Genomic DNA, 17,091 nt, shown 5'->3' on the forward strand with positions numbered 1-17,091 from the left:
GTGCAGTAAGGTGGACTGGGTACGCTGGCTGGTGCATATATTGGATGCTCAGAGTTTAAGTGATAGATGGAAAGGTTTTAATGGTTGGTTTGGCTTGCAAGTTGGGGGAGCAAGCGTTGGGTGTGTGGGGGTCCAGGTCACGCAAGGTGTCACGTGGCCTGTTCTGTGGCGGGGGTAGGTCTGGTCCAGAGGCGGTTTAACGGATAATGTTATTTGATTGGAGAGTCACTTGTAGGATATAGTGGCTCCGGTTACAAGGATCTTGCAGGCATGGGTCCTGCAAGGTGGGGGTTATCGATCCTTAGGTGATTCATACCTCATCTCCGTCCCGGTGTGTGTTGCGGCCAGAGATCATGTTTTGGTGGTGGAAGGTGGTTTCTGGACCGGGCCTACCCAGGGTTACGTATTGTATTACGTACTGTATTATTATTATTATGGTATTACCTATTGTTAAATGTTGGGGACGCCCGTTGGACGGCGCCCCCTTGTGTTAGTGTGTAAACAATAGGCAATAAAGGGCTGCTGTGGCCATTTTTTACCAAGTCGCAAGCAGTGTCCGTGTATTATTGATACCGGGTAAGGGTAATTGGAAATAATATAGGAATCAACGACTGGAAAATCCCTCCTGGAAATGTCAAGAAAGCCATGGAACCCATAGGGTGTAGGGGCGACATGACAGCCCGGAGGGTAGGGAGTTGATGGGGTTAAACAGTGTTGGTTCGTTTAGGAATGAGGAAAAGAAGGTGATTGGTTAGGGGGTGGAGTGTGGTGGAAGGAAAGGAGGGAGCTTCATGGTGTATATAATAGGAGGTGGGAGTCAATTACCTCCTCTTGCACTTCCTGGATGACAGCTTCCCACCCACCCTCCCTTCTATTGTGTATTGTTATTATTGGTGTGTTTATATGCATGTATAATTATTCAATTTTAAGAGCCATTACAACAAAAAAAAAAAAAAATGAGAAAAGAAAGGATTGGAGGAAGTGTCGTGTATAAAATAAAATGAAAAAAAACAAAACAAAAAAAAAACAAACGAAAGAAAAGAGATTTCTTTGTGGATTGTGATGTATATTGTCATTTGGGATTCTTGGAAGTGGGTGAATAAGATGGGGGTAATGTGGGAATATATGTATATGTATATGTATATGATGTGTATGATGTATATGTGTATGGTCAGCATAAATAATGGGGATTATGTCCTTTGTCACAGCAGCGGGGGTAGGTCTGGTCCAGAGGAGCTCTAATTGCTACTGGTGTTTGGATGGAGAGCCACTGGGGAAGGTACAGTGGCTCCGATTACTGGTGACCTGCAGGTACAAGGTTGTCTGCAGGGAGGAGGTATTGCTCCGTTTGTGATCAATGCCTTATATGCCTTATATATGGGTCATGGTTGTTGCCAAGGATTATATATTAAGGAGTTGATGGTTGCCAGGTAGTCACAGGTGGCTATAGTGCCCCAGGTGATAGGTAATTGAAAGTACGGGTGTTTTTGGTTTGGGTAAGGGTATTACTCCTTTGGTGACTTTTACCTCATTTAAATATGGGACCATTGTTATGGTCAGTGATCCATTTTGGTGAAATGGTAATCGCAGGAGGAGTCACTAGTTGGGGTCATGGTTCTGGATCCAAGTGCAGTGCAAGCATGTGGTTCTGCAAGGCATGGGAGTTTTGATCCGTAGGTGATTAATACCTCTTATCTCTGGGCTGGTTGCAGCCCGGGGATGTTGTTGGATTAAAGTCGCTAACGGGCTTTAAGGTTTTTGAGGTCACAGTTACTGTTACGCACATGGGGGATTGATCCGTAGGTGATTGATGCCTCATATCTCTGGGCTGGAGGTTGCAGCCGGGGATAATATTGAGTTGGAGGTAAAGAGGAATGTAAGGTTTTGAGACACGGTTGATACTTGATGCTTCTTGGGGGGGTTTTAATCCGTAGGTGATTAATGCCCCCATCTCTGGGTCGGTGTGTTGCGGCCAGGGATCGTGTTTCTGACGGTTGTGTGATTGAAGGGTCACTTGTAGGATATAGTGGCTTTGGTTACAGGGATCTTGCAGGCATGGGGTCCTGCAAGGTTGGGGTATTGATCCGTAGGTGATTAATGCCTCGTATCTCTGGTTCGGTGTGTTGCGGCCAGGGATCGTGTTTTCTGATGGTTTGTGTGATTGAAGGGTCACTTGTAGGATATAGTGGCTTTGGTTACAGGGATCTTGCAGGCATGGGGTCCTGCAAGGTTGGGGTATTGATCCGTAGGTGATTAATGCCTCGTATCTCTTGGTCGGTGTGTTGCGGCCAGGGATTGTGTTCTGGTGGTGGAGTATGGCTTCTGGACCGGACTTATGGCGGGGGTAGGTCTGGTCCAGAGGTGGTTTAACGGATAATGTTATTTGATTGGAGAGTCACTTGTAGGATATAGTGGCTCCGGTTACATGGATCTTGCAGGCATGGGTCCTGCAAGGTGGGGGGTATTGATCCGTAGGTGATTCATACCTCATCTCCGTCCCGGTGTGTGTTGCGGCCAGGGATCATGTTTTGGTGGTGGAAGGTGGTTTCTGGACCGGGCCTACCCAGTGTTACGTATTGTATTACGTACTGTATTATTATTATTATGGTATTACCTATTGTTAAATGTTGGGGACGCCCGTTGGACGGCGCCCCCTTGTGTTAGTGTGTAAACAATAGGCAATAAAGGGCTGCTGTGGCCATTTTTTACCAAGTCGCAAGCAGTGTCCGTGTATTATTGATACCGGGTAAGGGTAATTGGGAATAATATAGGAATCAACGACCGGAAAATCCCTCCTGGAAATGTCATGCTCTGCCCTATTTTTTAACATTGGTTACATTACTGGTGTAATGCAATGTAATTAATGGTGTACTGGTGTACACTGAGTAGAAAACAAATACAGTGGCATGAGATTTCTATAAATCCCATATGTTTTGCTGGAACTGTGGAACGCTGTGTTTTTGATTAAAATGTGCAGCGTCAAAAACTCACTGAAAAGGGCCATGGACAGGCCAATACAAGTATAGGTCTGTGAAAAACACATCTCTGTGCCATCCATGTGCTATCCCTGTGATGTACAATTAATATTGGAAAGTATAGGAGAAGCTTTATAATCTCATTAAATGAAATATTATCAAAAAGTTATTTCTTTTCAGTAATTCAATACAAAATGGGAAATGCATATAGAGTTATTACAAACAGAGGGATCTATTTCAAGTGTTTATTTCTGTTAATGTTGATGATTATGGCTTACAGCCAATGAAAACTCAAAAGTCATTATCTGAGAAGATTGGAATATTATATAAGACCAACTGAAAAAATGATTTTAAACTCAGAAATGTTGGCGCCTACTGAAAAGTCTGTACAGTAAATAAACTCAATACTTGGTCAGGGCTCCTTTTGCATGAATTACTGCATCAATGCGATTTGGCATGGAGGTGATTAGCCTGTGGCACTGCTAAGGTGATATGGAAGCCCAGGTTGCTTTGATAGCAGTTGGGTCTGATATATCTCATCTTCCTCTTGAAAATACCCCATAGATTCTGTATGGGGTTTAGGTCAGGCGAGTTTGCTGGCCAATCAAGCACACTAAAGCCTGCTTTACACGCTGCAATGTATCTTACAATGTGTCGGCAGGGTCACGTCGTAAGTGGCAGCCGGCATCATAAGGTGCATTGCAGTGTGTGACAGGTACGTGCGATTGCGATTGAATGGTAAAACGTTCATCGCATACACATCGTACCTTTCTCTAGAATTGCACGTCAGATTGTTCATCGTACCCGGGGTAGCACACATTGCAGTGTGTTACACTCCGGGAACGATGAACAGATCTTACCAGCGTCCTGCAGCTCCCGGCCCACAATGCGGAAGGAAGGAGGTGGGCGGGATGTTTACGTCCTGCTTAGCTCCGCCCCTCCGCTTCTATTGGCCGGCTGCCGCGTGACGTCGATGTGACGCCGAACGTCCCTCCCACTTCAGGAAGTGGACGTTCGCCGCCCACATTGAGGTCGTATGGAAGGTAAGTACGTGTGACGGGGGTTAATCGTTTGTGCGGCACGTTCAACAAATTGAATGTGCCACACATACGATGGGGGCGTTGCAAATCGCATACGATATAGTATGCGAAATTGCAATGTGTAAAGCAGGCTTTATACTGTGTTTATTAAACCAGGTATTTGTACTTTTGGTAGTGTGGACAGGTGTCAAGTACTGCTGGAAACTGAAATTTTCATCTCCAAAAAAGCTTGTCGGCAGATTGAAGCATGGAGTGCTCTAAAATTATCTTGTGGACAGCTGCACTGACTTTGGTCTTGATAAAACACAGTGGACCTAAAGCAGGAGATGATACGGCTCCCCAAACATCAGTGATTGTGGAAACTTCACACTAGACATCAAGCGGCTTCTCCACTCTTCCTCCAGACTCTGGACCTTGATTTCCAAATGAAATTAAAAATTTACTTTCATCTGAAAATAACACCTTGGACCAATGAGCAACCGTCCAGTTCTTTTTCTTCTTGGCCCAGGCAAGACTCTTCTGATGTTGTCTATTTGTCTTGAGTGGCTTGACTTAAGGAATGTGACAGTTGTAGCCCATGTCCTTGATATGTCTGTGTGTGGGGGCTCTTGAGGCACTGACTCTAACAGCAGTCTACTCCTTGTTAATCTCCCCAAAATTTTTGAATGGACTTTTCTTAACAATCCTATCAAGCTTGGGTGTATCCTGGTTGCTTGTGAACCTTTTTCTACCACACTTTTTCCTTCCACTCAACCTTCCATTAATGTGCTTGGATACTGAGCTCTGTTAACAGCCAGCTTCTTTAGCAATGCCCTTTTGTGCCTTACTTTCCTTGTGGAGTGTGTCAATGACTGCCTTCTAGACATCTGTTAAGTCAGCCGTAGTGATGGGCGATCCTGAACTGTAGACAATCCCGATGACAAGCTTTCCTGGGAAGCTCATGTTACAGTTCGGGTCCAGTGCAGGTCCAGGGGCTGTAAAAAAAAGCACATTATTATAAAACATTATGATCATACTTACAGGTCCCACGATAAATCCTGCAGACTCTGTCTCCCAGCCACTTCTGCTTCTGTGTCTGATCATTGCTATGCCCCTGGTAAGCACCACTGCCAAAAGGACCTTCCATGATGTCATAGCAATGTGACCAGTCTGGTGTGAATATTGTACAACATTCACACCAGACTGGTCACATGGCTATGACATCACGGAAAGGTCCTGTAACCCTGAGGCACAGCATTGATCGGACTCAGAAGCAAAAGCGGCCGGGAGACAGAGTCTGCAGGATGCGTCGCGGGACCTGTAAGTATGATCATAATCTTTACTATGAACTTATTATTAACTGTATTCTTTATTTTAAGGCCCTTCCCTGCCCCATCCCAAAAATGTAAAGCCAGAGTCCGACGATCGTACGCAAGTTCACTTTATCTCGATCCTGACCTCAATCTTTACAAAACGATCAGGCAAGGCTCCCGATTCTGACCATCGTGGCAATCGCCCATCACTAGTCAACAGTCTTCTCCACGATTGTGTAACCTACTGAACCAGACTAAGGGACCATTTTAAATGCTTAGGAAGTCTTTGCAGGTGTTTCATGTTAATTATTGTAATTTTCTGAGATAATTACTTTTGGATTTTTATTGCCTGCAAGCCATAATCATCAACATTAATAGAAATGAACACTTGAAATAGATCACTCTGTGTGTAATGACTATATGTGTTTCCCTTTTTGTATTGAATTGCTGAAATAAAATAACTTTTTGATGATATTCTGATCTAATTCTAATTCTAATGATATTCTATCTAGTAATGCAAAACACTGATGACACACGGATGTCACACTGATGGCACACAGATGTCACAAAGATTTTACAATGATGACACACGGATGATAAACTAATGCAAATCCTGATTACAAACAAATGTAACACTGATCACAAAAATTTTGCACTGATAATACACAGATGTTACACAGATTTCACATTGATGACACATGGAATTTCCCACGGATGACACATGGATGAATCAATGATGATACACGGATGTCACACAGATGACACACTGAGGACACACGGATGTCAGACAGATGTCACACAGATGTCCTACTGATGACATATGTGCCACCCCCGTGCCGGAAGCCTGCCGCTGCTCGGGTCCGGTGGGTGGCTCGAGGGTCTCCGGACCTGGGGGATCCCGCGGACACTCCGAATGAATAGGGTTTGGGGGGTGGTGGATGTAGGACGTATATGTATGGGCTAGGCCATACTAGGTTCGTGACGCCACCCACGGTATGTGGTGAGTCTGGACACCACCGCTGCAGTTACGGGGCACCCGGGGGCAGATGTTGTGCAACAAGTTGATAACCCGTCTGTGGGCAGGGATGGTTGCCCCAGGACCCGTTGGGATTTGTTGGTGCAGGGAGATGGGCGACCGCAGGGTACTGGTGTACTCACTAGTGAAGGAAACACACAAGTCTCTGGTAAACCAAGGTGATGGTGGTCGGTGCCCGCAGCCGGCTGCATTCTGGTCTCCCACCCGGCTGGTGGTCTCTGTCTTTCTCCTGCACTTTTGTGTAATGGTTGACTGCCTGTGCTTGCAACTTCAGAAGTCCGCTCCCGGCTGGATGTGGCCCAAGGAGCCCTTGCCCGCAGACGCTGGCCAGTGGGATCTCTGAGCCCTGGCGGTGGCCTTTTATCCCCCTCAGTGGGCTGTTGCCTTCAATCGGGACTTTGGGTGGGACAGGATCTCTAGTCCTAGCCTCAATTGGTTAATTAGCTGGTTCCAGTCGCTTCTGGTCCCGACTTCAGTGTCCGAGTACCCCCTTGTGTGCTCCCGTTTCCGAATCGGTTCCCCGGTTCAGTACCGGCGGGCCACTACCCTGTCCCGGTTCATCTTGGTTCCCGACTCCTGCAGACGGAGACCGCCGTCTGCCTCCTAGCCAAAGGCACCAGGGCTCCCTCACTGGTACCTGTCAGTTTACTTCAGGCCTGACACACAGGCCTGACCTACACTCTCCGTGAACTCTAAAACTGAACTGTACTGAAGACTCCCTTTTTTCCCGCCCCGGGCTGTCTAGACTCCTCGGTGGGTGTCTTCCAACTGCCTGGTTCCGCCCCCTGATGTGTCCATCTAGCCCTGAGGGGGGTGACTAGGGTTTTGAGGTCGGCTGATGTCACCTGTGAGGGAAAGGTGTAGTGCAGGGGCCTATCTGTGACTACCTGGCCCGGCCAGGGTGCCACACATACACTTGTCACTCTGATGACATATGGAGGTCACATTGATGACACACGGATGTCACACAGAAGTTACATTGATGACACACAGACCCAAAACACTGATGACCCCAGTACCATTTTTTTCATGAATGCGCTGTATATGATTGCTTTATAGTGTTTTTATGTATGCCTGAAACTTTTGTCTATGTCTGAAACAAGTGACTTTTGCAATAAAGTAAAAAAAGGTTATAGACAAAAAAAGATACATTTTGACTTTCAACTCATAAATCACATGCGTCATTTTAAAGACTTTTTGTCTCATAAAAGGGAATAAATACAAGACAAAAAATAATACTGATCTCAAAAGTACCTCAAATAATAAAATAGGGCCCTTGTTTGTAGTGTGTTAAATATTTTGCTATTGACACACGGAACTCATCTGGCTGCACCATTTTTATCTGCAAAATATTGACTTGCAGCAGGACAAATATTGCAAAAACATGTCATTTTTACAAGAACTTGTTATGAGTGAAGCCCCCATGTCCCATACTGACATTGAATAATACCACAATACCGTGGGTCAGTATTGCAGCCAGTTAGCATACAGTGTATAAACATTATTTCTAGAGGAGATTTGCAAAGCATCAACACACTGTAGATCAGAAGTATGCAGATTCTGAGTTTACCTCTCCAGCGTCTCCAATGCTATTTGCATGCCGGATGGACATGAAAGAGTTCTTACATAGACAGAAGTGTTCTCAGCAGAATATACACTGTGAATGTTTTTACTACTACTCTGCATAAAGATAATTAAAAAAAATTGGAAAGTACTTTGAAGTATTGCACATGTGTTTCTAAATAATGAAGGTTTTTTGGATGGAATAGTCTAAAGGCCGCTTTACACGCATCGATCTCGCTAGCGAGATTGCTAGCGTGCGTACCCGCCCTGTCGGTTGTTCGTCACGGGCAAATCGCTGCCCGTGGCGCACAACATCGCTCGGACCCGTCACACTACTTACCTGCCTAGGGACGTTGCTGTGACCGGCGAACCGCCTCCTTTCTAAGGGGGCGGTTCGTTAAGCATCACAGCGACGTCACTAAGCGGTTGCCCAATAGAAGCGGAGGGGGTGGCCGCAGGTATGATGTGGTTCCTCGTTCCTGCGGTGTCACACAGCAATGTGTGCTGCCGCAGGAACGACGAACAACCTGCATCCTGCAACAGTAACGATATTTGGGAACTGGACAGTGTGTCAACGAGCAATGATAAGGTGAGTATTTTTGTTCATTAGCGGTCACTCGTACGTGTCACACGCAACGACGTCGCTAACGAGAACGGATGTGCGTCACGAATTCCGTGACCCCAACGACATCACGTTAGCGATGTCGTTGCGTGTACAGCGACCTTAAGGCTACATTCCCAGCATGAGCTTTTGGTGATATTTTGATGCTGCACTATGTCTGCCCCATTTCGGGGCCTCTCAAGGATTTTATACAGATGGTTTGCGAACACCTTAAATACCTAGGTGCTTCATGGTATTTTGTAATTTTGAGCCATGAAAATTAAAAAATACAGTACTTATTTTTTTTTACCACAAAAATGTTTTAACATCCTTTTTACAAGGATCACAGGACATAAAGAACCATAAAATTTGTTGTGCAATTTCTCCTGAGTACGCCAGTACCCCACATGTGGTCAAAAACTACTTTTGAGGCCTAAAACACACTTCCTTGATAACCACGTACGTGTAATACGGGCCGTTTTTCATGTCAGTAATCCGTTTTTTGGTCCGTAAATAACGCACGTGTGGTGGCTGTGTGTCCGGCGTATGGTAACCACGTGTGCGTGTAGAATGGCCGTGTGTGCGTGTGAAACTTAACTAACGTGTGTGTGTTGTCCGTGTGAAATGTCCGTATGTGATGTTAAATGTCGTTGATACATGCCGACTGACAGCAGACAGAGTCGCGGGCTGAGAATGAACTCGGGTGAACTTCACCCGACTTCATCCTCATACCGCGGCTCTGTCTGTGTCGCGTCCTGATTAGCGGTCTTCCGTGAAGGACTCACCGGTGACCGCTAATCACCAGAGTGACTGAATGGAGTACCCCTCTCGCATACTCACCGTTCCCCGATCACCGGCGCGGCGCTGCACGGCTGTTCTCTAAATTCCGGCGGCTTTTCCTCTTTTGAAAAAGCCGGCCGCTCATTAATCAATCTCGTATTCCCTGCTTTCCCCGCCCACCGGCAAATAGGATTGGTTGCAGTGAGACATGCCCACACGCTGAGTGACAGCTGTGTCACTGCACCCAATCACAGCAGCCGGTGGGCGTGTCTATACTGTGCAGTAAAATAAATAAATAAATAATTAAAAAAAACGGCGTGCGGTCCCCCCTATTTTAATACCAGCCAGATAAAGCCATACGGCTGCAGGCTGGCATTCTCAGGATGGGTAGCCCCATGTTATGGGGAGCTCCCCAGCCTAACAATTTCAGCCAGCAGACGCCCAGAATTGCCGTATACATTAGATGCGACAGTTCTGGAACTGTACCTGGCTCTTCCCTATTTGCCCTGGTGCGTTGGCAAATCGCGGTAATAAGGAGTTAATGGCAGCCCATAGCTGCCACTAAATCCTAGATTAATCATGTCAGGTGTCTACCCGAGATACCTTCCATGATTAATCTGTAAGTTACGGTAAATAAACACACACACCAGAAAAATTCTTAATTAGAAATAAAAAACACAAACACATTTCCTGGTTCACCAATTTAATCAGCCCAAAAAAGCCCTCCATGTCCGGCGTAATCCAGGATGGTCCAGCGTCGCTTCCAGCTCTGCTGCATGAAGGTGACCGGAGCAGCAGAAGACACATCCGCTTCTGTCAGCTCCCCGCAGCAACTGAGGTGAGTAGCGCAATCAGCTGTGCTGTCACTGAGGTTACTCGCGGCCACCGCTGGATCCAGTGACAGCGGGTAACCTCAGTGACAGCTCAGCTGATCACGCGGCTCTCTTCATTTGCTGCGTGCAGGTGACAGGAGCGGCGGTGTCTTCTGCTGCTCCAGTCACCTTCATGCAGCAGAGCTGGAAGCGACGCTGGAGGTCCGTGGATTACGCTGGACATGGAGGGCTTTGTCGGGCTGATTAAATTGGTGAACCAGGGAATGTGTTTTTTATTTATAATAAAGGATTGTTCGAGTGTGTGTGTTTATTTACTGTAATTTACAGATCAATCATGGAAGGTATCTCGGGGAGACGCCTGACATGATTAATCTAGGATTTAGTGGCAGCTATGGGCTGCCATTAACTCCCTATTACCCCGATTTGCCAACGCAGCAGGGCAAATTGGGAAGAGCCGGGTACTGTCCCAGAACAGTCGCATCTAATGTATGCGGCCATTCTGGGCGGCTGCTGACTGATATTGTTAGGCTGGGGGGCTCCCCATAACGTGGAGCTCCCCATCCTGAGAATACCAGCCTTCAGCCATATGGCTTTATCTGGCTGGTATTAAAATTGGGGGGACCACACGCCGTTTTTTTTAATTATTTATTTATTTCTATACTCCATAGTGACACGCCCACCAGCTGCTGTGATTGGGTGCAGTGAGACACCTGTCACTCAGTGTGGGGGCGTGTCTCACTGCAACCAATCATAGGCACCGGTGGGCGGGGAAAGCAGGGAATACGAGATTGTTTAATGAGCGAACGGCTTTTTCAAATTAGAAAAAGCCGCCGGAGCTGTGTGAACGCCGTGCAGCGCCGCGCCGGGGATCGGTGATCGGTGAGTATGAGAGAGGGGGGGAAACTTCAGTCACTCGGGGGATTAGCGGTCACCGGTGAATCCTTCACAGGTGACCGCTAATCAGTACACGGCACACAGACAGAGCCGCAGCATGACAATGAAGTCGGGTGAAGTTCACCCGAGTTCATTCTCATCCCGCTACTCTGTCTTCCGACATGTAGTAACGACATTTTGCATCACACACGGACATTTCTCATGGACAACATAACCACACATCCGTGCAAGGAACGTTTTATTTGGACTCCCATAGGCTAACATTATGTCCGTGTGTGCGTGCTCCGTCCCAAAAACGAACATGCTTCCGTGCCAAACGGAGCAAAAAACGTGGGATGCACACAAACACACGGAAGATCAAATAACACGCACGTGTGCCTTTAAACATAAAAAAACATATGTGCACGTTTGGTCATATCTCCGGTATGTACGGAAACGGACCAAACACGCACGTTTTCAACGGATGTGTGTTGCGGGATTGAGACACAGTTCAAAGTGAAGAATGGAAGGAGCGTCATATTTGAGATTAGATTTAATTGGAATGATTTGCCTTTTCACATTGACAATGACCCTGAGATGCGTAAACAATGGAATTGCCCCACATGTTACTGCATTTTAAAAAGTAGACCCATCAAAGAATTTATCTAGATGTTTGGTAAGCACTTGGAACCCCCAGATGCTTCATGGAATTTTATAACATTGAGACATGCAAATGAAAAAATACATTTTTAACCTAAAAAATGTTGCTTTAACCTCAAAGTTCCAATTTTCACAAGGGGAATGGGTAAACAAAAGCCCCATAATGTGTTACTCAATTTCTTTTGAACATGGCAATACCCCACATGTGACTGTGAAGTGCTGTTTGGCTGCACTACAGGGCTCGGGAGAGAATTAATGGCATTTGATTTTTGGAACATAGATTTTCCTAGAATAGTTTGCAGACTCCATTTGCATAGCCCCTAAATGCCAGAACAGAAAAGATCCCCACAAGTGACCACATTTTTGAAATTACATTCCACTGGGAATTCATCTATGGGTATAGTGACAATTTAGTCTCTTTAAAACACCCATGGTGTCAAACAAAGTGAATGTTGCATAATTAAATTTTCAAATAAGTCAATGTTGTGCCCAGTACTGAATTGCCCATACATTGTGTCCAGCCTATGCTTCTGGAAATCTGCACCTTGTAAATTAACCTCATTACAACAATGTCAAACATGTGGACACTAACTGTGGTTTAGGCACAATGTGGGACATTTGATTTTGGGACCCCAGATTTGACTGGATTTCTTTTTTGATGGGGGAGCCATAGCATTTTTCCAGTGCCATTGGGCTACCAGTAACGTGGAAGACTCATTGTTTCCATTAACCAATGATAGACCTGAGTGGGGACTTGTGTAGTTGTGGGTTGAGTTAGATTCTATTTGGTGGCGATTTTGGTACAGAATAGAGATGAGCAAGTACCGTAATATTCGTATTTGCTATCCTGATAACGAGTACCTTGTAATATTTGTGTATACATTTTGAATAGCAAGTACAATGTAAGTCAATCGGAAATGCGAGTAATTTTTTGCTCCACCCAACAAAACGGTGAGGGGGCCTGAGGAAAAGGCTGAAATGGATGGGAAAGGGATGAAACTGAATGGGCAGAGCCTGGAGAATATGCCTGCATGCATTTCTGACTCACATATGGTTTCTGGGAATGAGGATGTCACAGTATTACCACTTATTCTCTCTTTCAGCTGTCTTTCTCTCTCCAAACGCTTCATACTCACTGATCACCAAAGCAGCGTGGCTATTACACTTCTCCCACTGCCTCTCATTCTTCTACCATACCACTCATTAGCCTCATTACATATTCACTGCAGCCACTCATTAGGCTTATACATATTCACTGCTTCTCCCGACCAACGATAACTGTGCTTGGTTGCAGTCAGACCCAACCCTACGCTGAGTGACAGGTGTCTGACTGCAACCAATCACAGCCGCCGGTGGGCAGGTCAATATTGTAAAGTAAAATAAATAAATAATAATAAAAAATGCGGTCTCCCCTAATGCTGATACCCAGTCCTTCTTGTCAGGGTTTCCCGTAGCCTGAAGAGATCGGACATGATTCTGGTCTCTCCATGCTCAGATGTAGCAGAGCCAGGACATGTCAGTATTCACACAGCAGTTTCTGCTTTTCATATATTCATCTTAATATGTTGGGCCCAAAGTCCCGGGAATATTATTTTAACAGGAATTAATACAGTTATTCCCAATTATACAGTCTTTATTTAAATATAAAAGGTCATACCACCAGATTTTTTAGGTTTTTTGCACCCAGTTCAGACTCAGAATGGAGTTCCAGACGTTATTTCTTGATTGATTTGTAGTTTTTTGTTTGCTGAACCCGGCCCCACTCACACCTGTTGCCAGTCCACATTATACGCTTATATAGCCTGGGTCTCAGCTTCCCATACACGGTAAGTTTTTTAACTGCATGAAAGGACACACACTAGCTAGGGACCCCAACGTAGAGAAATACTTTGGCGTAGTGTTGGGGCTCTGTTGCATTGATCAATTCAATAGCTACATTTCTCTTTATTCATATGTTCATGGCAGTAATGCAGATTCCATTTTTCATACTTTCACTATTACATATAGCTATTGGATTTTTCATGTCAGTATTCACACAGCAGTTTCTGCTTTTCATATATTCCCCATACATAGTCACTGGTGTGCATACCTTCTCTCCATATAATATAGCAGAGTCAGGACTGTCACGGGATCTCGTGTGGATTACGTCGTACCTGGGTGATTTGGGGTTAGTAAAGTGGTGAAAGAGAGTGGTTTTGTATTTTATTCCAAATAAAGGATTTTTCTCGCTGTATGTGTATTTCTTTTTACTTACAGGATTAATGATGGGGGTCTCATAGAAGACACCTTCCCATCACTAATTCTGGGCTTGATGACAGTTGTGTGCTGTTATTAACCCCTCATTACCATGATTGGCACCAAATTAGGGCAGTCGGGATGAGCCAGGAAAAGTGCCGGGACTGTCGCATCTAATGGATGTGGCAACTCCGGGCAGCTGCTGGCTGATATTTTTAGGCTGGGGGGCTCCCAATAATGTGGGTCTACCCAGCCTGAGAATACCAACCCTCAGCTGTAAGGCTTTATCATAGCTGGACATTACAATTAGGGGGACTGCACGTTGTTTTTTTTTTTATTATTTATTTATTTTGCTGTACGATATAGACCTGCCCACTGGCAGCTGTCATTGTTTCCAGTCAGACAACTGTCACTCAGCGTGTGGGCGGGTCTGACTGCAACTAACCACAGACTTCGGTGATCGGGAGAAGCAGTGAATATGTATGAGCCTAATGAGCAGCTAGGGAAGAAGAATGAGTGGCAGCGGGAGCAGTGTGACAGCCGCACCACAAAGGTGATCAGTGAGTATGGAGTGCTTGAAAAGAGATGCTAGCAATGTATTGTGCGAAAAATGGTAATGGAAGGACTTTTTTAGACGCTGTGCGGCCAGCCAATTACAGCAATGCCGTAACCAAGATGGCATTACTCTGATTGGTTAAGAAGCCTGGCATGTTTAGTGGCTGAAAATTAGGCATTAAACATGCTGGGCGGGACATCTAAATATAGCAAAGCGAATACACCTTTACTCACTATATAATGAATACCCCGAACACCGCACTATTCATGCGAGTAGCGAATAATGACAAATACATTCGCTCATCACTAGAAAAGAACATTTCAGATAACTTCCCATTTATCTTTTGCTCTATGCACTCACATCGGGGTTTCCATCTACATCTCCACAATACATGATACAGGTGAAACTCGTGACAAATCCATTCACGACTGTGACAGCAGAGTTAACCCGAACTCTGTTTGGCCTCTGTTCAGCTGTGTCCATCTTTTCAAAGGTTAACAAAACTGTTAATTACCTCTCTTTTGTGCTTACCTAAAAAGAAGCCAGACGAAAAGTTAAAGTGACTACCTCTACCTTATTACAGTGAATTTTCTGTTGGGAAGTTTGTCTGACTGAATCACGTTTTTCAGAGATTAAGGGCGGCTTTGCACGTTGCGACATTGCACGTGCGATGTCGGTGGGGTCAAATCGAAAGTGACGCACATCCGGCGTCGCAGTCGATATCGCAACGTGCAAATCCTTTTTGATACGATGAACGAGCGCAAAAGCGTATCATCGCTGCAGCCTCCGACATTTCCATAATGCCGGTGCAGCGACAGGTGCGATGTTGTTCCTCGCTCCTGCGGCAGCGCACATCGCTGTGTGTGAAGCCGCAGGAGCAAGGAACTTCACCTTACCTGCCGCCCGACTGCAATGAAAAGGACGGAGGTGGGCGGGATGTTTACATCCTGCTCATCTCCGCCCCTCCGCTTCAATTGGCCGCCTGCCGTGTGACGTCACTGTGACGCTGCACGACCCGCCCCCTAAGGAAGGAGACGGGTCGCCGGCCAGAGGGACGTCGCACGGCAGGTATGTGCGTGTGAAGCTGCCGTAGCGGTAATAATCGCTACGGCAGCTTTCACTATATATCGAACGTGCGACGGGGGCGGGACTATCGCTGCAGCATCGGTAACACATTGTTACTGATGTCGCAGCGTGCAAAGCCCGCCTTAGGGTACTGGTATATGCCCATGACATGCACATGCTGTGTCCTGGATGAAGAGTGTCTTCTGCAAATATAACAAAGAAGAAGAAAGAAATGTGCCATACACAAAAGGATCACCCAAGAAGACGATAAAATTAATTTGACATTTACAAGTTACAAGCTAAAAAGAGCAATTAAACATACTAAAAACATTTTAATATATATGTATATATCCCTCCACAGGGTCGGACTGGGGTGTCTGGGGCCCACCAGGAGAATTGACTCTAGGGGCCCACCCTACAGCTATATGCAAATACCCGTTAGCCATTATGTCCTAAGGTTACATGCCCACGAGCAGGACTCACTGCGTCTTAGACGCAGTGAGTCCTGACCTACAGGTCCACAAATCTATAGAGAGAAAATGTGTCCTCCATACACAACACAATCCACCATACCAAAACCAATACCACCATATACAAGGGAAAAATACTGCCACACCGTGACCAGACCACATATTACCACCACATACTGACCGAATACAACCTCATACAAGGGAGAAATACCACCACTCCATGGCCAAACAACATATTACCACCACATAGTAACCCAATACAAGCACATATAAGGGAGAAATACACCTAGGCCTGCGACTGGAACTGGAAATACACCTAGGCCTGCGATACACCTAGGCCTGCGACTGGAACACGGGGGCGTCCGCTACGTCTTGAGGAAAGAAGGTTTAATCATAATCACAGACGAGGATTCTTTACTGTACGAGCAGTGAGACTATGGAACTCTCTGCCGCATGATGTTGTAATGAGTGATTCACTACTAACATTTAAGCAGAGCCTGGACGCCTTTCTTGAAAAATTTAATATTACCAGTTATGTATATTAGATTTTATGACAGGGTATTGATCCAGGGAACTAGTCTGATTGCCGGATGTGGAGTCAGGAAGGAAATTTTTCCCCATTGGAACTTGTTTGCCACATTGGGGTTTTTTTGCCTTCCTCTGGATCAACATGTTAGGCTACGGGTTGAACTAGATGGACTTAGAGTCTCCCTTCAACCTTAAAAACTATGATACTATGATACTATGATACTATGATACCGCCTCACTGTGACCAGACCACATAGTGACCAAATAATACCACATACCAGAGAGAAATACCTCCACTCCATGACCAGACAACATATTACCCCTACATAGTGACCGAATAGAACCACATACAAGAGTCAAATACCAACACCCCATGACCAGACCACTTAGTGACCAAATAATACTACAATAATGATCATGAATAAAAACTAAATTCGGAGACGTTGTCAGTAGTTTTATAGAATAAAAGAACAATTTACATTTTACTCAAAAATATAAAGAGAAAAATCAGAAAAAACTGAACATTTTGCAGTGGTCTCTTAATTTTTGCCAGAGCTGTATATATAGAGTGCACCACTAATAAA

The sequence above is a fragment of the Anomaloglossus baeobatrachus genome, chromosome 6, assembly GCF_048569485.1.
Source record: "Anomaloglossus baeobatrachus isolate aAnoBae1 chromosome 6, aAnoBae1.hap1, whole genome shotgun sequence".
NCBI classification, from domain to species: Eukaryota; Metazoa; Chordata; class Amphibia; order Anura; family Aromobatidae; genus Anomaloglossus; species Anomaloglossus baeobatrachus.